Below are 17,028 nucleotides of genomic sequence, written 5' to 3'. Positions count from 1 at the left end.
AAAAGACCTAACATTCAAGGCTGTATATATATTTTGAAGAATGCAATGCCGACATCAAACACCTTTCCATTTTTCAATCTAGATTTCAGACATCTGATTAAAGCCATTACTAATAATGTCATCATGCTTACGACCTTCTAAAATCTGATTACAAAAAATATCTTGTAGTTACATACATCTGAAAACATATTACTGTTGTATTACTTGAAAGGTTGGACAAAGTAGCTTACTCAAAGTATCAAGAAATGATATTATAAGCAATTCAAGCTCTCCAGTGACTGACAAGTTGAACATTATTTGAATCACACCTGCAAATTATCTGTGCAACTTCTTACACTCTATTTTCATCTCCATGGCGGAACATTACCAATCTTGCCTTGCATACACTTTACAATTTGTGTTACGTTTTCACTGTATTATTGTTCTATATAGGTTCTTAGACCACTTTCATCACATTTATATCTGAGCACTTTCCAACAGGCAACAAGACTAACATCTGTCACATGTGGTTTGTTCTCTCTCTCATCCACTCCTCAGGGAGAGAATTGTGTGCGCAGTATTGTTTTGATAGTTGTTGGGGTTTTTGTGGGTGTATATGATGTACATACTGCTATATGTATTGCACACTGAAAGAAAAGGAGCACTGTGGCACCTTAGGGACTAACAAATTTATTTGAGCATAAGCTTTTGTGAGCTACAGCCCATTTCATTGGATGAAACTCACGAAAGCTTATGCTCAAATAAATCTGTTAGTCTCTAAGGTGCCACAAGTCCTCCTGTTCTTTTTGCGAATACAGACTAACACGGCTGCTACTCTGAAACCTGTAGTATTGCATACTGTGATCCTCATTCAGCAAAGCACTTAAGCATGTGTTTGGCTGAATCAAGGCCTATAAGAGGAACCCCACAGCATGCAATAAAGATTATAAATCCTTTGACGAACAATCATTCAGTAAAGTCTACTCCCCTTTCCACCAAATGCAGATTGAATCCGGAGAGCTGTAGGGGAAAAAAGGTGATCTGCGGAGGCAAACTGATGTGGCAGGTTGAGCTTACACATGAACCTTCCATGCTAGAAAGCAGTTTGCTAAAAACTGCCATTACTGCAATGTAACAGGTAGAAGTAGTTTGGATTGGGGCATTGACAGATCTGTCTGGAGATTTCCACCAGTGTCTGCCTGCCTCTTGCCTAGTTCTAGACAGTGTAATCGGTGGCCAATTTTAAAGAGCATAAACCTAACCTCAAAATAGGTCCTTTGCCAAAACGGGTCTTGAAATTATTGCACATTTATGAAACTCCTTTGGTAATGACTCTCCTCCTTTTCCTTGATGTACTGTGCTAGCTGAATTAATACAACATCATGCATCTGATTCCTTTTGATCTGCTAACTCTGTTCTCCTGACAGTCCCTGCAATTAACCTGTTTACCATTTAATTACAGAGCTCAGTGGTCATGGTACAGTTATCTTTTGACATAAGTTAGTGACTCTCTGGCTCACTTTAAAACCATGTTAAACATATTGCTCGAGTAAGGCATCCAATTAGTTAGTTACTTGTCCAATTTGTACAGTCAGTCAATCAATAGCTGAGATTTTATTGAGTTTGCAGCTTGCTGCTTCTTTACAGATTACAGCCCATTTTCATTACATTTTAAAATCTATATTGTTATATCCATTGTATTTTTATTCAAAGTGTTCAGTGATATTTATTGCTGTCTACAATAGGGTTGCTTGCTAAAGACTGTAAGCGTTGCAAGCACAAATGAATTGTGAACAGTTGTAGAACCACTTGACTTACTGCCTCCTTATTCCATGTTGAGGCTGTGTAATATTAATAACATAAAAGCCAGTGATCAGTTAGCCACAACATGAAGACTGGCACTCTGCTTTGAGTACAGCAACTAGCTTCCTCAAATGGGAGCCCAGCATAAGAAAAGAATATAGTACTGTACGAAAAGAATTCCAGCACATGATCTGGTGAAAATAAACCCTGAGAAGTAATGGAGAAGGTGACAGATAGAAGCAGAAAAGGACTACAGCATGCCTGTCTCTCGCTCACTTTTACAAATATACATTGACACTATGTTGGAAGCATTCACACACAATATTTTATTTATACACACACTGGATATATGCACATGTATGTTGTGGTGTTAAATTTATACAAATGAACTAATTTGAAACCTACTAGTGAAAATGCTATACAAGAGCTAGATATTTATTATTATATGAGGCAGAGCCTGGTTAATCATCATATTGTTAGATGTTTCATTAAAGAGACACTGTTAAGGTCCCAGTGGTTCAGAGAGAAGAAAACTTGTCACTTTCAATTCCCTGCTTGCTCATAAGAATGGAGCTGACAGGAAAAGCACAGAAGTTGCACAAAATGTATGCATACTTCTGCCACATACCCAGCATTTGGGGTTTGTTGCTATTGAGTCACCCAGCTTTGGAGCTCGGATTTTATCACAGTTGATAAACACATATTTGAATACTGTTTTACATAGCCAGCCCTTCTTTCAAAAGGATGTTGGTTATTTTTTCATTTAGGTTGACATTTTAGAATAGGAAGTGTAATTTTTATGGGGCAGATCACAGGTTCTCTCTCTCTTGACAAAAGCCTGTTAGCTTCAAGTGTTGATTGCAAGAGAGGCCATTTTTGGAGCCAAAATGATAGTAATCTTTCCTACAGTTTGGGCTGCATTTGTGCCATTTAATATTAAGTTTGCTGTTATGCTTTTGAAATATTGAGAAGCAATGAACATATTTTTCCTAGGATGCACCTTCTGTGACTCCCAGTTTGCATTTTGAATTATGGATGCAGAAGACATTGCCAAGTCCCAAAGAACAGCACCCAGAATCTATGTACTTAGGGTGATCAGACAGCAAGCATGAAAAATCGGGACAGAGGGTGGGGGGTAATAGGCACCTAAATCAGAAAAAGCCCCAAATATCAGGACTGTCCCTATAAATTGGGACATCTGATCACCCTATATGTACTGCAATTTATTTATACATTATTTGGACAAAATATGAACCTGCTTTTAAAGCCAGATATATGGTTATCCTGCTTCTTTCCCTTGTGCAGATGTATGGGGTCGGGCGCCTGGAGCCTTCAAGGCTAAGTTTGGGCGACCCCAACATGGCAGAGAGTGGCATGACTCTATACGAGCACCATCAATGATGTTAGCCTCCTCAAAGGAACAGGAAGAGGTAGGATCAGATGTCTATCCCCTACTCCCTTTCTGGAGACTACCATTAGTGGTGCTCTAGCATGGAGCTGTAGCTCCTCTCAGCCATGTTGAACTGGTCCAAACTAAGGGGTGATTCTCTCCTTCTGTATCACCCAGCAGGGTTTTTCAGGCACACAAGGTTGTTCATACTGCAGCCTTTCACAGGACAGCAGCAAATTCTCTCCACAAGCCACAGAAAGAATTCAAGCTCTCCTTGCAGCAATGCCCCTCTGCAGCCACTCCCTCCCGAAGCACTGCTGTGCTTTTAAGATGCAGTCTACTTGGAAGTGTGCTGGAAGTGGGGAGCCTTGCCATTTAGACTGACTCATAGCACCCAGGATGTACCATACTTTTCTGATACAAGCATGCAATTCGAGCAACCCACAAATGGAAAGCACTGGTTGGCTCGAGTCCTATAAAAAGGTCATTTGAATTTAAAACGGAGATTTAAACACATTTGTGGTACTGATCCAGACGGTTTACATTTTCCAAAAGGTTCACATCACATTCTCCCTCTAAAGCCAGTGAGAAAGAGACAAGAGAGCCCTACATATTGAGGCTCATCTTATTGAGTTTCCTCCAAACTGTCTCTCAGAAGGAATCTCACCCAGCGAGCTCCAATAAAGAGAAAGGAAAATCTGGGAATCTGCAGAAACATTCCAGCTTTGGAGCCCTAAAGACCTTTGGTGCTTAGGGACAACCCTTTGATGCTACTCTGTGGACCTGATTCCTCACTGCCTGGATCCGTAGGTAGTCATTTGCACCTGTGCAAGGAAGGTTTAACGTACTACTAAATAAGAATGAACATGTTTTATATCCATTTGCACAGTGCATGTAAAACTACCACATGTGATGCCAAGTGTTGGAGAGTCAGGCCCTGTAAGTCAAGGCTTACCTCTGTCAGCCTGGCTCTCTCAGGCTGGCAATGGACAAATTAGTCATGCCTTCCCCCTTTTCCCTCCCTCCCGCCCTTGGCAGAGAACAGCTTCACTCTGAAAAACCTGCCAAATTCTGACAATTAGGCTGAGGGGCAGGAGAGGAAGGAAGATTTGTGGTTAAGCCACTGACCTGAGACTCAAGGGATTTGGGTTCAATTTCTGGCTCTGCAACAACCTCTGTGTGATTTTGGGCAAGTCACTTGGTCTTTCTGTGACACAGTTGCCCATCTGTAAAATGAGGATAAAAAGCGGGTGACATGCTTTGTTGCTTCTGTAGGTTGAGCTCACTGCGCGCACCACGGGCTGCTTGCATCCCTCCATTCCCTGCTCCACAAACTCCCTGTGCGCCACCCTCTCATCCCCTTCTATGTCAAGGCGTCCCTGCAATGCCTTCATGCCATGGATTCTGTGTGGTCCCCCATTCCCCTTTCCACCACATACCAGGGTCCCCCATTCTCCTTCCACCAGAGGTTCTGTGTGCCCCCTATTTCCCCCACTGACAGTGATTCTGTGTGCACACCCCTCCCTCATAGTCAGGTCTGCACCAACCATTTTCTGGGGGTCCCCCATAGGCATTAGGGTAATACAAATAAAAAGTTTTTCTTCTTCTTATACCAGGGCCTCTGGGTGTCCCCCCTCATAACTCTCTCCCAGCAAGGTCTCCCATTCTCCACCCTCCCACCCACCATAAGCTTCATATGCTCACCCCATTGCCCACACACCATTCTTCTTTTCCTCCTTTCTTTTCATTTTCAAGGTTGTTGACTTTTTAAAACCCTATTGGGAAGATGGACAGAGCTGAGATGGGAGATGATGTTATACTGGAAGGTGTTAAAGAGTGCCATGAACTGGATCATTGATCTATACACAATTACGGACCTTGTTGAAGCTGATGGTTTGCTAGCCATATGCCAGGGGCTGTGAGTGTCCCCCACTTTCCCCTTCAGGTTTTCCAATTTCCACCAGATCAGTAGGATTCTGCCCATTGATGCCTAGAACATCCCCCAAATTTTTGGACTTGATTAGCTGCAGCATTCAGAAGTTATCACAATACATCCAAACAGAGAAAGGCCACCAAGTTGAGTCTAAGGCAGGGATGGGCAAACTTTTTAGGCTAAGGGCCACATCTGGGTGGGGAAATTGTATGCAGGGCTGGGGGAGGGGGTTGGGGTGTGGGAGGGAGTGCGGGGTGTGGGAGGGGGTGCAGTGTGCAGGAACAGGCTCAGGGCAAGGAATTGGGGCAGAGGAGGGGTGTAGGGTGTAGGAGGGGGCTCAGGGAAGGAGGTTGGGGTGCAGGATGGGTGCGGACTGTGGCAGGGGACTCAAGGCAGGAAGTTGCGGTGCAGGAGGGGTGCAAGGTGCAGGCAGGGGGCTTAGGGAAGGGAGTTGGGGGGCGGGATACAGGAGGGGTTCGGGCTCCAGACCAGCGCGACTTACCTAAAGTGACTCCGGCCTGGCGCCACTTACCTAAAGCAGCTCCAGGGTGGCAGCGGCGTGCTCCCTGCCCTGGCCCCACGCTGTGCTGCTCCGGGAAGCGGCCAGCACCATGGCCCTGCACAGCCCCTAGGGGAGAGGGGGGCACAGGGCTCTGCTTGCTGCCCTTGCCAAGCCTCCAGATACCTCCTCCGAAGCTCCCATTGGCTGGCCAATGGGAGCTGCAGAGGGCAGTGCCTGGAGGCAAGGGCAATGTATGGAGCCCTCTGTCCCCTCCCTCTCCCCCAGTCCCAGGGACATGGTGCTGGCCACTTCTGAGAGCAGCGCGGGGCCTGAGGCACCACAGCGGGTGCAATCCCGTGTGACGGATCCAAAGCCCTGAGGGGCTGGATCTGGCCCATGGGCAGTAGTTTGCCCACCCCTGGTCGAAGGCCTCACAAATTTGCAGATGTAAGCTGGTATGGTACGGTATGGCGTACCGGCAAGAGCCGTACGCCATGCTGGACTGGTCCAGCTTCCCCAGGCTGGCGATTTAAAGGGCCCGGGCTCCCCACTGCCGAAGCCCCGGGGTAGTGGCGGCAGGGCTCCAGCAGTGCTTTAAAGGGCCAGGGGCTCCGGCTGCTGCGGGGAGCCCCGGGCCCTTTAAAGCACTGCCTGAGCCCCAGGGCTCTGGCAGCAGGGCTCCAGTGGTGACTTAAAGGTCCAGGGCTCCCCACAGCAGCCACAGCCCCAGGCCCTTTAAAGCGCCGCCCAAGCCCCGCTGCCGGAACCCTGGGGTAGTGGCAGCAGGGCTCCAGCGGTGATTTAAATGGCCTGGGGCTCCGGCTGGTGCAAGGAGCCCCAGGCCCTTTAAAGCACTGCCCGAGCTCCGCTGCGGGAGCCCTGGGGTAGCAGCGGCAGGGCTCTGGCGGTGATTAAAAGGGCTGGGGCTCCAGCCGCGGTGGGGAGCCCCGGCCCTTTAAATTGCCCCTGAGCCCTGGGGGCTCCCAGCCGCCTCTGCAGCTGGTAGCTCCAGGGGTGATTTTAAGGCCCTGGGACTCCCAGCTGCAGCCCCGGGGCCTTTAAATCTTGATTTAAAGGGCTCGGGTATTTAAAGGCCACACCTCTTCCGGTTGAGGCCATGCCCCCTGGTCAGGACTCTGGAGTACCGGTAAATCCTTTAAATTACTTTCACCCCTGCAAATTTGATCAATAATCCTCCCCTCCCCAAAACACCCACACCCTTGTCTATCTTGTCTATTTAGACTGCAAGCTTTTCAGGGCAAAGACTGTTTCTCACTATGTGTTTGTACAGTGCCTAGCACAATGGGGCCCTAGTTTTGTTTGGGATCTCTTGGTGCTACCATAATACTATTGTCTCTAATACTTATTATGTGTCATAATGTCACAGAGTGAGTGTTATCCATTTTATTCCTTCACATCACAATATGCCTACACATTAATGGAGCCCTGACTTCACTAGCTGCTGCTTTGAATCCTCAACAGATTCTTCATGAGAAAATAAATATGCTGCAAAAGACACGGCTCTCCCCCATCTACTATCTTCCTCATTTTATTTTGTATTTGCTGCTCTCGTGTGCCTCATTGCAGAAGGAAACATAAGGACCTAGATTTCAAATGTTTCTCCTTTATCTACTTCAGACTTTCTCAGTACCCCTGGATTTGTAAAATTCACCCCAATGAGTATCAATGGAATGGACGTCTTGGCACGATCCTATTACCTACTTATCTAGGAAAGCCTCTCTCCCTATGCTACAAGACCACAGTTGAGATCAGCAAAGACACCTGATCTGGAGCCCCACCCATAAAAGGAGAGGGTAGCCAGTGCAGCATATTTTCTGCAAGGATCCTTCTCAGCTGTTCAACTCATTCCCAACATGGTCCAAAATAGTCCTATCTGGTTGACCTGCAGCGCCCCCTGCAAAACCTAGCTGATTTTCCTAATTATGAGGGGCTGGGAGGACTCTGGTGGTAAATCAAATATGTTGCCTATTTCTTCAACTGTTGGATGATTATATGTTAATTGTTGGGCACAATTGGTGGTGGTCTCTGGAACAATTTACTAGCATAACTATTTTTAAAATGTGTCAAGGAGCACCTACTGAAATCTGTTTTTTTACAAATGTGGATACGAATCCAAGTAAATACAAAAAATACCTTTCATGTTAATCTTCTAACCACTCTAACGTATGCTATTTTGACATTTAGAATATATTTTTTGGTTTTATTTTGTTTTTCACATAACCAGTTCATTGCAAATAATTGCAGTCAGACCAATCCCCTAGACATTGCCTTTAATTTGGTTGATGGCAGATGGCACGGGGAGGTTCATAGAGAAAGCCTTACATTCAGTACTAGGAAACACTTGATTGTACTATATATGTGTATGTATTATTTACATTTAGACTGTGGTAGCACCTAGATCGCAACCAGGTCAGCATCCCATTTTGCTAGGACCTGTACAAACAGACAGAAAACAGCAGTCCCTGCCCCCAAAGAGTTTACTGTATATGGTATTCATTAATATTTCATAAAGCACCTAAAGGTTTTGTTACTATTTTTTCTTAAAGAAAGTTCTACTGAGACCAGTGTCCCCATGCTTTCTTTTAACACACAACTACTGGGCACAGTGTTTTTTACTGGGCATCAGTTTTTTTCTCAAAACATCTCTCATCTCTTCAAAACAGCAAAAGAAAACAGTCTGCCTAAATGTGTCAAACTTTTCCAACCAGTCTTCCTAGTCTGCAAAGTACTTTGAAATCTTAATGCAAGCAAGCAAAGCTGTTTGCCACTGAATTTGTATTAAAAAGACAAAAGAGAACATGCCTATTTAAGATGTTCTAAGAAGTGTCAATGGGGAAAAAAGAGAGATACTTGTCTGTTGTAGTACTAAGCTATGCTAGTGTGTGGGAACACAGTGGGTAGAAAAAAACTGGGACAAAACAAAACAAAATGTTGCAGCAAAGAATGGTTTCCAGCTGTGACCCATGGGGAGTAACTTAATGCACTCGATCCACAATGTAGATGAAGAGTTTTAGACAACTGGAAAATAATTCCAATTTGAAAAAATAACTGTTCAGACATGACAGTGCTTGCAGACTGGAAAAAAATGACACTAAACTCATTTACACAGCTGCAAACAAAATCAGAAAGCACATACTGTAGTTCCAGTTCACGTTTGTTGCTCTAACAGTTCATATAGTATTAAATAGTCCCGCTCTCTTCTCTCCCTCAAAAGAAAGTGGAAAGTTGCGAGGGTTGTTTTGTTTGCTTTAAAATCCCAAGCAAATTTCTTTCTTTGTACTATAGGACAATACCTTTTTTAAAATAGTATTTTCATCTTCAAGTCAAAATACATAGTATGAAACTCAAAATAACAGGTGTTTTCTAGCACTAAACAAGACTGCTCACAATGCTTATAACTAGTGGGGGCATCTGGAAAAGGAACTATTGATTATCTAGTGATAATTTCTAGTACACTTCTATGGCCTCTGAGATCCAAGTATGTCAAAGGACCATATAAACTTTATTGGCATAACCATACAACGCCTCAATTTTACAGACTGGGAACTGAGCCACAAAGAGATACTGGGTCACACAGATACTTGATCACCACATAGGAAGTCTGCCACAAAGCTATGAAAAGAACCCAGATCTCATCTCTCAGACCTGTGGCAGCAAAATGGATGAAATCTCAACCCTATTGCAGTCGATGACAGAACACTCTGAGTTCAGCACACACCAAGACTTTACCCAATAACCCATCTGTGATGGGGTATTCATCCCATATCAGACCCGAAGGGGTTAAGGTGGCCCAGAAGAGGCCAATTAACCTTTACAGTTGTACCTGAAGGGAGGCCCTGAGATTCATAAATACTAATTGCTGATGGAACCTAGTGGCGGGCGGGGAGACAATGATGAAACAACAACAAAGATTGGGCAAGAAATATAAAGAGAGGAAGTTGGTAGTAATGAGGTGGCTATAGCAGGGAGGTCTGCAGTTACTCTCTGGAAGCAGAGAGTGGGGAGGAGGAAACCCAAGTGGGAGAATAAGTCTAGAATCCTAGCCCTGGAAGAAGGGTCACCCAGGGGAGTTGTGAAGAAAGAAAGACTGAGAAGGCAGGGTAGGAAGCAACCCAGGGAACCAGCAGCATGGATGGTGATTGTATAGACCTTGGCTACTGGTTATAGGGTCTCTGGAATGGAACCCAGTGTAGAGGAAGGGCATGGTTTCTTCCTCCCAGCAACTGGGAAGTGGTGCAGAACTGCTAGAGGTGCCTCTGGACAGCTGGCCTGGCGAGACTTTGATATCTCAGAAGTGGGGGGAGCCATACAACGACATAGTCAGAGCAAAGTCACAAAGAGGAAGCATCATGAATTATGGGGAAAGAGACTACTGCACTGATGGAATGACCATCAGCACAAGGGGCCATTGTGATGGGGTGGGGGTTTCCGTCCAGTGTGGGGTGAGTACATCCCTTACTTTGAGTGCCCATTTCTTTGGGGTAGGACACTTGATGGTCTTACACTGATAAGATTGTCCTGCATCACAGGGCAATAAGGCCTAACGGTCAGAGTCAGTAGCGACTCTCTGGTTCGCACGGTCAAGACCTAGTGTTCTGAGCCTTGGGGGGGGTCTGATTCACAGGGTCTCAAGGCCTAATGGCCGGAGTCAAAAGTGGTTCCCTGGTTCGCAGGGTAAGCAGGCCAAGCGGCCAGAGTCTCTGAGGAGTCCCCGGGCAGCAGGGTAGACAAGCCTGGCAGCCAGAGTCAAAGAGGTGTCCCTGGGCTGCAGGGTAGGCAGGCCTGGTGGCCAGAATCAATGAGGCATCCCTGATTCACAGGGTAGTGGGCCGCCCCCTGAGGGGAAAGTGGCAGCCTAGGGTGGGGGAACTGGTAGCTCCCTACTCCACAGGATCCCAGCTCAGGACCCTAATAGTGGCAAAGGGTTCCGCCACTGAGGTCAGCGGGGATCAAACCGCAACACGCTGCCTATGTCCGGGACTATGGCTAGTCCCCCCGGGCTACTTCCTACCGTGGTTCTGGTAGCTGCAGTTATATGTGCATGGCAGGTGTGGAAAGCAAGCCCTATTTAATTTACCTTTTTTTTTCCACTGCTTTCTGCAATACTGAAACATCTTTCCATCAAAAAAAAAAAGGCGGCTTCACTGCAAATTTTCAGAATTCTCCAGGGCAAAATTTTCTTGTTCATAGGAACAAGAACTCACCTGTTACATCTATGAAGCCCTCAAGATTTTAGCAAAAAATGATTAAAGAACTTGGCCCTGTATTTCAAAGTAGCAACACACATTTTAGTGTATATTCAAATATGAGTTCTCAAGCATACTTACCAAACTCTGACACGCAAATACTTGTAAAGTGGAATCTGGTACAGCACTAGTCAGAATGCTACCTATTTCCTACATTTGCTTTTCTTCCAAACAAAAATGTATTCCCTGCTCCCAGTTTGCTATCTAAACTATTGGTTTATACTGGACTTCACAAAATACTAGCTACTGTGCTAGAATAACAGGCTTCCTTGAGAGATTTCAAACAGTTCTGTTTTTGATTGGGCTGGAAAGAGCAGAGGAACAGTTTGCTTATGGGAAGATGCAGGGGAAAATGACAGCAGGGAGTAGAGATGGGAAATTTTAAATTAACTGAGCTTCATCAGTATGGGTTCAGTTTGAGGGCTGGGTAAACATTCAGGTCATTTCCTATTTGAACTGAACTTATTCATTCATTATTCATTCATATAAAATTAAAAAGGTCAAGGAGTTTTTAAGCTAAGGCCTGGGGGAAAGCCAACAGGTGCAGAACAGCATGTGATTTGGACAGATATATCTCTTAGGGGAGGATTTATTAAAGGAGATCTCTATATCCTAGCAACCAAGAGAGGACAGAAACTGACAAAGTACAGATAGGAACTCACAGGCTCAAGACTTTAAGACCAAGAAGGGACCATCATGATTATCTAGTCTGACCTCTTGCACACTGCAGGCCACGAAGCTCACCCACCCACTCCTGTAATAGATCCAAAACCTCTTACTGAGTTCCTAAAGTCCTCAAATTATGATTTAAAGACTTAAAGTTACAGAGAATCCACCATTTACTTTAGTTTAAACCTTCAAGTAACTTGTGCCCCATTCTGCAGAGGAAGGCAAAAAAAAAAACCGAGGGTATCTGACCCATGAAAAATTCCTTCCCAAACCCAAATATGGTGGCCTGAGAATTTCATCAAGACTCACCAACCAGACACCTGGGAAAGAATTCTCTGTAGTAACTCAGAGCCCTCTCCACCTAGTGTCCCATCACCAGCCATTGGAGATACATGCTGCTAGCAGTCCCATCACCAGCTATATGCCATTGTAGACAATCTCATCATACCATCCCCTCCAAAAACTTGTCAAGCTCAGTCTTGAAGTCAGTTAGGCTTTTTGCCCCTCACTGCTTCCCTTGAAAGGCTGTTCCAGAGCATCACTCCTCTGATGGTTAGAAACTTTCATCTAATTTCAAGCCTAAACTTGTTGATGGCCAATTTGTGTCCACATTGGCACTTAACTTAAATAACTCCTCTCCCTCGCTAGTATTTATCCATCTGATGTATTTATAGAGCACAATCATATCTCCCCTCAGTCTTCTTTAGGTTAGGCTAAACAAGCCAAGCTCTTTGAGTCCTAAAAAGGAATATCAGACAAACAAGTCCCATTCAATTATTTCACATGAAGGCAAAACTAAATATTGACAAATTTGATAAGTGCTTGTATACAACTGCAAGAAGTTTAAATACTAAGATGAGTGAACTTGCATGCCTGGAATTAAATGAGGATATTGATATAATCAGAGGTGCTGGAACAATTTTATAGTGGGCGTGCTGAGAGCCATTGAACCAAACTGTAAACCTTGTATATAATGAAAACCACTTCAAGCCAGGCGTGTGGCAGCACCCGAGCACATCTAGTGCCAGCACCTATGGATATAATAGGCAACACAGAAACTTGGAGGAATGATCATAATCAATGGGTAACAGTAATACTAGAGTACAAAATATATAGGAATGACAGCAGACTGTGCTAGTGGAGGAGTAGCACTGTATGTGAAAGAATGCATAGAGTCAAATATAATTAAAAAATTATGAATCAAACTGTACCATAGAATTTTTATGGATAGAAATTCCATGCTTGAATAATAAGAGTACAGTGGTAGGAATATACCATCAACCATCTGACCAGGATTGTAATGGTGATTATGAAAGGCTAAGAGAGATTACAGACGTTACAAAAACAGACAACCCGGTAATAATGGGAGATTTCAACTAGCCCCATATTGACTGGGTACATGTCACTTTAGGATGGGCTGCAGAGATTAAATTTCTGGATACCATAAGTGACAGCTTCTTGGAGCAGCTAGTTCTGGAACCCACAATGGGAGAGGCAATTCTTTATTTAGTCCAAAGTGACACACAGGATCTGGTCCAACAGGTAAATATAGCTGAATCGCTCAGAAGTAGAGACCATAATGTAATTAAATTCAACATCCTTATTGAGTGGGAAAATATCAAAGAAACCCACCCAGTAGCATTTAACATCAAAAATGGGAATTGCACTAAATGAGGCAGCTAGTTAAATGGAAAACAAAAGGAACAGTCACAAAAGTGAAATGCCTGCAAGCTGCATGGAAACTTTAAAAACACCAGAATAGAGGCTCAAATTAAATGTATATGCCAAATTAAAAATAAATCAGTAAAAGAGCCAAAAAACCACCAATAGGGCTAAACAGAGTAAAAAAGGTAGATAGAGACAAAAAGACATCTTTTTAAAAATTGGAAGGCAGATCCTACTAAAGAAAATACAAAGGAGCATAAACTCTGGCAAGTATAAAAGTATAAATGGGCAGGCCAAAAAGGAATTTGAAGAGCAACTAGCAAAGACACAAAAACTAGTTGCAAATTTTTTTAAAGTACATCAGAAGCAAGTTTGCCCACAATACTAAACTACTCAAAATAGTTACGTCCAAAGTTAACTATGAAGAGTTACAAAGGGATGTCACAAAACTGGGTAACAAAATGGCAGATGAAATTCAGTGTTGATAAATGCAAAGTAATGAACATTAGAAAACATAATCCCAACTATACATACAAATTGATGGGGTCTAAATTAGCTGTTACCACTCAAGAAAGAGATCTTGGAACTATCATGGATAGTTCTTTGATCACTTCTACTCAGTGTGTAACAGCAGTTAAAAAGGCTAACAGAATCTTAGGAACCATTAGGAAAGGCATAAATAAGACAGTAAATATCATAATGTATAAATACATGGTATGCCCACACTTCCAATACTGCATGCAATGCTGGTTGCCCCATCTCAGAAAATATATATATTAGAATTTGAAAAGGTATAGAGAAGGGCAATGAAATGATTAGGGGTAGGGAACAGCTTCCATATGAGGAGAGATTAACAAGAATGGGACTGTTCATTTTAGAAAACAGATGATTAAGGGGGCATATTATAGAGGTCTATAAGATCATGAATGGCATAGAGAAAGTGAATAGAGAAGTATTATTTACCCCTTCATATAACACAAAAATCAGGGATCGCCCAATGAAATTAATAGGCAACAGGTTTAAAACAAACACATGGAAGTGCTTCACAAAATGCAAGTAAACCTGTGGAAATCATTGCCAGGAGATGTTGTGAAGGCCAAAACTATAACTGGGTTCTAAAAAGAATTAGATAAGTTCATAGACCATAGGTCCATCAATAACTATTAGCCAAGATGATCAGGGATGCAACCCATGCTCTGGGTGTCCATAAACCTCTAACTGCCAGAAGCCTGCACTGAACAACAGGAGATGGATCACCTGATAAATTGCCCTGTTCTGTTAATTCCCTCTGAAGCATGAAGCACTGGCAGCTGTCAGAAGACAGGATACTGGGCAAGATCGACTGTTGGTCTGGCCCTGTATGGCCGTTCTTATGTTCTTCTTGTCTTAACAGCCTGTGGCCATTTTGAAAAACTACCATAGTGCTATTCTTATACATGCTGATGAAAACAAATGAGAGTCACATCTCTTTCATATTACAAAACCACCAATTATGCTGTGCATTACTATAGTCACTTCTATATGAAGATCTCTACAGCCTTTACAAATCAATTAAACCACAACACAGCATTGCTAGGTAGTTATTATTTAGCCTGATTTTACACATATTAAAATGCAGAACAGAGACGTTACTTTCCTTAGGTCATACCATAAGGCTCCCAATCTGCAAGCTGTTCTGTGCTAGCAGATGTGCAGAAGAGTTTGCAAGAGTACTAGAGATAGAACCAGGAAGTCCATGAGATCCAATTCCCTGCTCTAAACTCTGAAACACAGTCTCCGAATTTTAAATAGAAAAGGTTTATTTGATTTAATATCTCTTTCTGTACCCACTCTTCCCACCATCTTGTTAGGCAGCAATTAGATGGGTACCTTACAAGCCCTCCAAAAGTGCACAATTAAACTGCATATTAAATGGATTGTGCACTAACACATATTGGAGTTTACTGTACTTTGATTAATGCAGAAGCTCTTGAACTATACATAATACTGTGGGAAGACTTGAAAATTCTATATCAATTTCTTTGGCTGCTTTTATTCGGATATGTTTGATCTGTAGTAATTTGTTGCATAGGTCATAGCTTTCTCTGTAACAGAATGAGGAATCAAGCTGCATATGCACTACCTACGACATTAATATTTTATTTGTTTGTTGCCTGCATAGCCACACTCACAGAGATATTATAGATATATATAGATATATATATACACATAGAAAATTGTACATGGTCTAAACCTTTTCCTTTTGATCCCAAAATATAAGAGAATAGTTCATTTCTATTATTTTTTATTTTTACATATTTAGTAAGAAATAACATTTTAAAAACATAAGTTTCCACAAGAGCTATACAAAACCTCATATTCTCCCTAAAAAAATGTTTGTTCCATCTTTGTACCCCCACCCCACCAAATTCAAACTGCAGTTGAATAGGAAGATCAAATGAGGTCTGAGCAGTTGGCTGTCAGCAAACCAATACTGCATAGCAGGCTGAGAATTAGTGCACAAAAATATGCAACATGGTACACAGTGCAGAGTTCCTGCAAAAAATGCCAAAAAAAAATCTGGCTTGAATTCATTGTAATGTTCCTTTATATTTATTTTATCGTTCAGGAATACTAAATTGTAATCATATCTGCTGGGCACAATCTTAGTAGGGAAGTCCTACATTCCCTTATATAAACTCGTCCTCGTCTGGAATTTAAGTGACTCAAAGCTGAACATAGCTTTACATTTCATTAATAATAATTTGGAACTGCATATAGATGATGCTTTAAAAATGCATAGGATGACATCAAGAAGTCCACTCCTGCAGTCCTTCATATAGGATTTTGATTGGCTTCAATAATACTACTCTCAAAAGTAAGGGATGAAGTGCATAAATAAGCATTGCAATCATGGGCTCTCAGCCTGGGAACAAATGGGTTTTTTTCTCCAGAAATTTGAAGCAACTCTGTTTCCCTGGGAGTTTGCATTTGGGGGGCTATGCCGTTGTTCTGAAAGTAGGAAAGTGGCATGGGGTAGGTGGGAGCAGGGGAAATTTTACTGGTCTCTAGTAGCTTTGTGTGCTCAACAGCAGCTTTTTGCTTTACATAGTCTTTTCACATTTACAGAGGTTGTCTTCAGCTTCTCCAGTTCATTAACAGAGACAGTACTGCTCAACTCTAGAATTCCTTTTTTCTACACACTTTTCATAGTTTCATCGGCTTTTTCTTACACAGAGGAGCTATCACTTTGAGAATTGGACTGGCAAAACTTCAAGGAGGAAATCACTATCATTTCTGAAGATACAGTGGGACACAGGGTTTTCTTCAAGATAATTTCCTCAAAGAAGAAAGGGGTTTTCCAACTATGCATTAGCCACTGTGTCTGAATGCAGAGCTTGCAGCCATTTTTGTCAACTTTAAAACTTTCATATTAAAAATTCACTTAATTTTACATTGTACTGAGGAGAAGAAAACAGCATATCTTTTTCTAAATACTTTCTTCATTATAGAGATGGCAGTTAATGTTGAGTTGGGCTTTGCCTTAAACCAGAGATTCAGCTTCTGTTATGTATTAATAACACAGTGTATCTTCCCAAAATTATAATACTGAGCTCTTTAACTAATGAATTTTCTGAGAATTTACTTGTAAAAATAAATTTAAGATGAAGTTAATTTTAAAATGGGCTCTTTAAGAAATTTAGCACCAAGTGGTCTTAATAATAGAATAATGCAGAGTCTTCAAACTTTTCATAGTTAAACTTCCCTGAAGTTATGTACATAGGCTATATTTGATGTTCACAGGTGTGGGGTTTTTCTAAGTTTGTTATTTATTTTGCTT

General features: G+C 42.6%; 1 protein-coding gene across 2 annotated transcripts in view; it reads right to left on the bottom strand.

Moving 5' to 3' along the window:
* The window catches only part of LAMA2 (laminin subunit alpha 2), a 492,564-nt gene that overhangs the window by 364,327 nt on the left and 111,209 nt on the right, over positions 1 to 17,028 (bottom strand). The window lies entirely within an intron of this gene.

This window comes from Dermochelys coriacea, chromosome 3 (genome assembly GCF_009764565.3).
Source record: "Dermochelys coriacea isolate rDerCor1 chromosome 3, rDerCor1.pri.v4, whole genome shotgun sequence".
NCBI classification, from domain to species: Eukaryota; Metazoa; Chordata; order Testudines; family Dermochelyidae; genus Dermochelys; species Dermochelys coriacea.
This window is presented reverse-complemented; position numbering and strand designations above follow the sequence as displayed.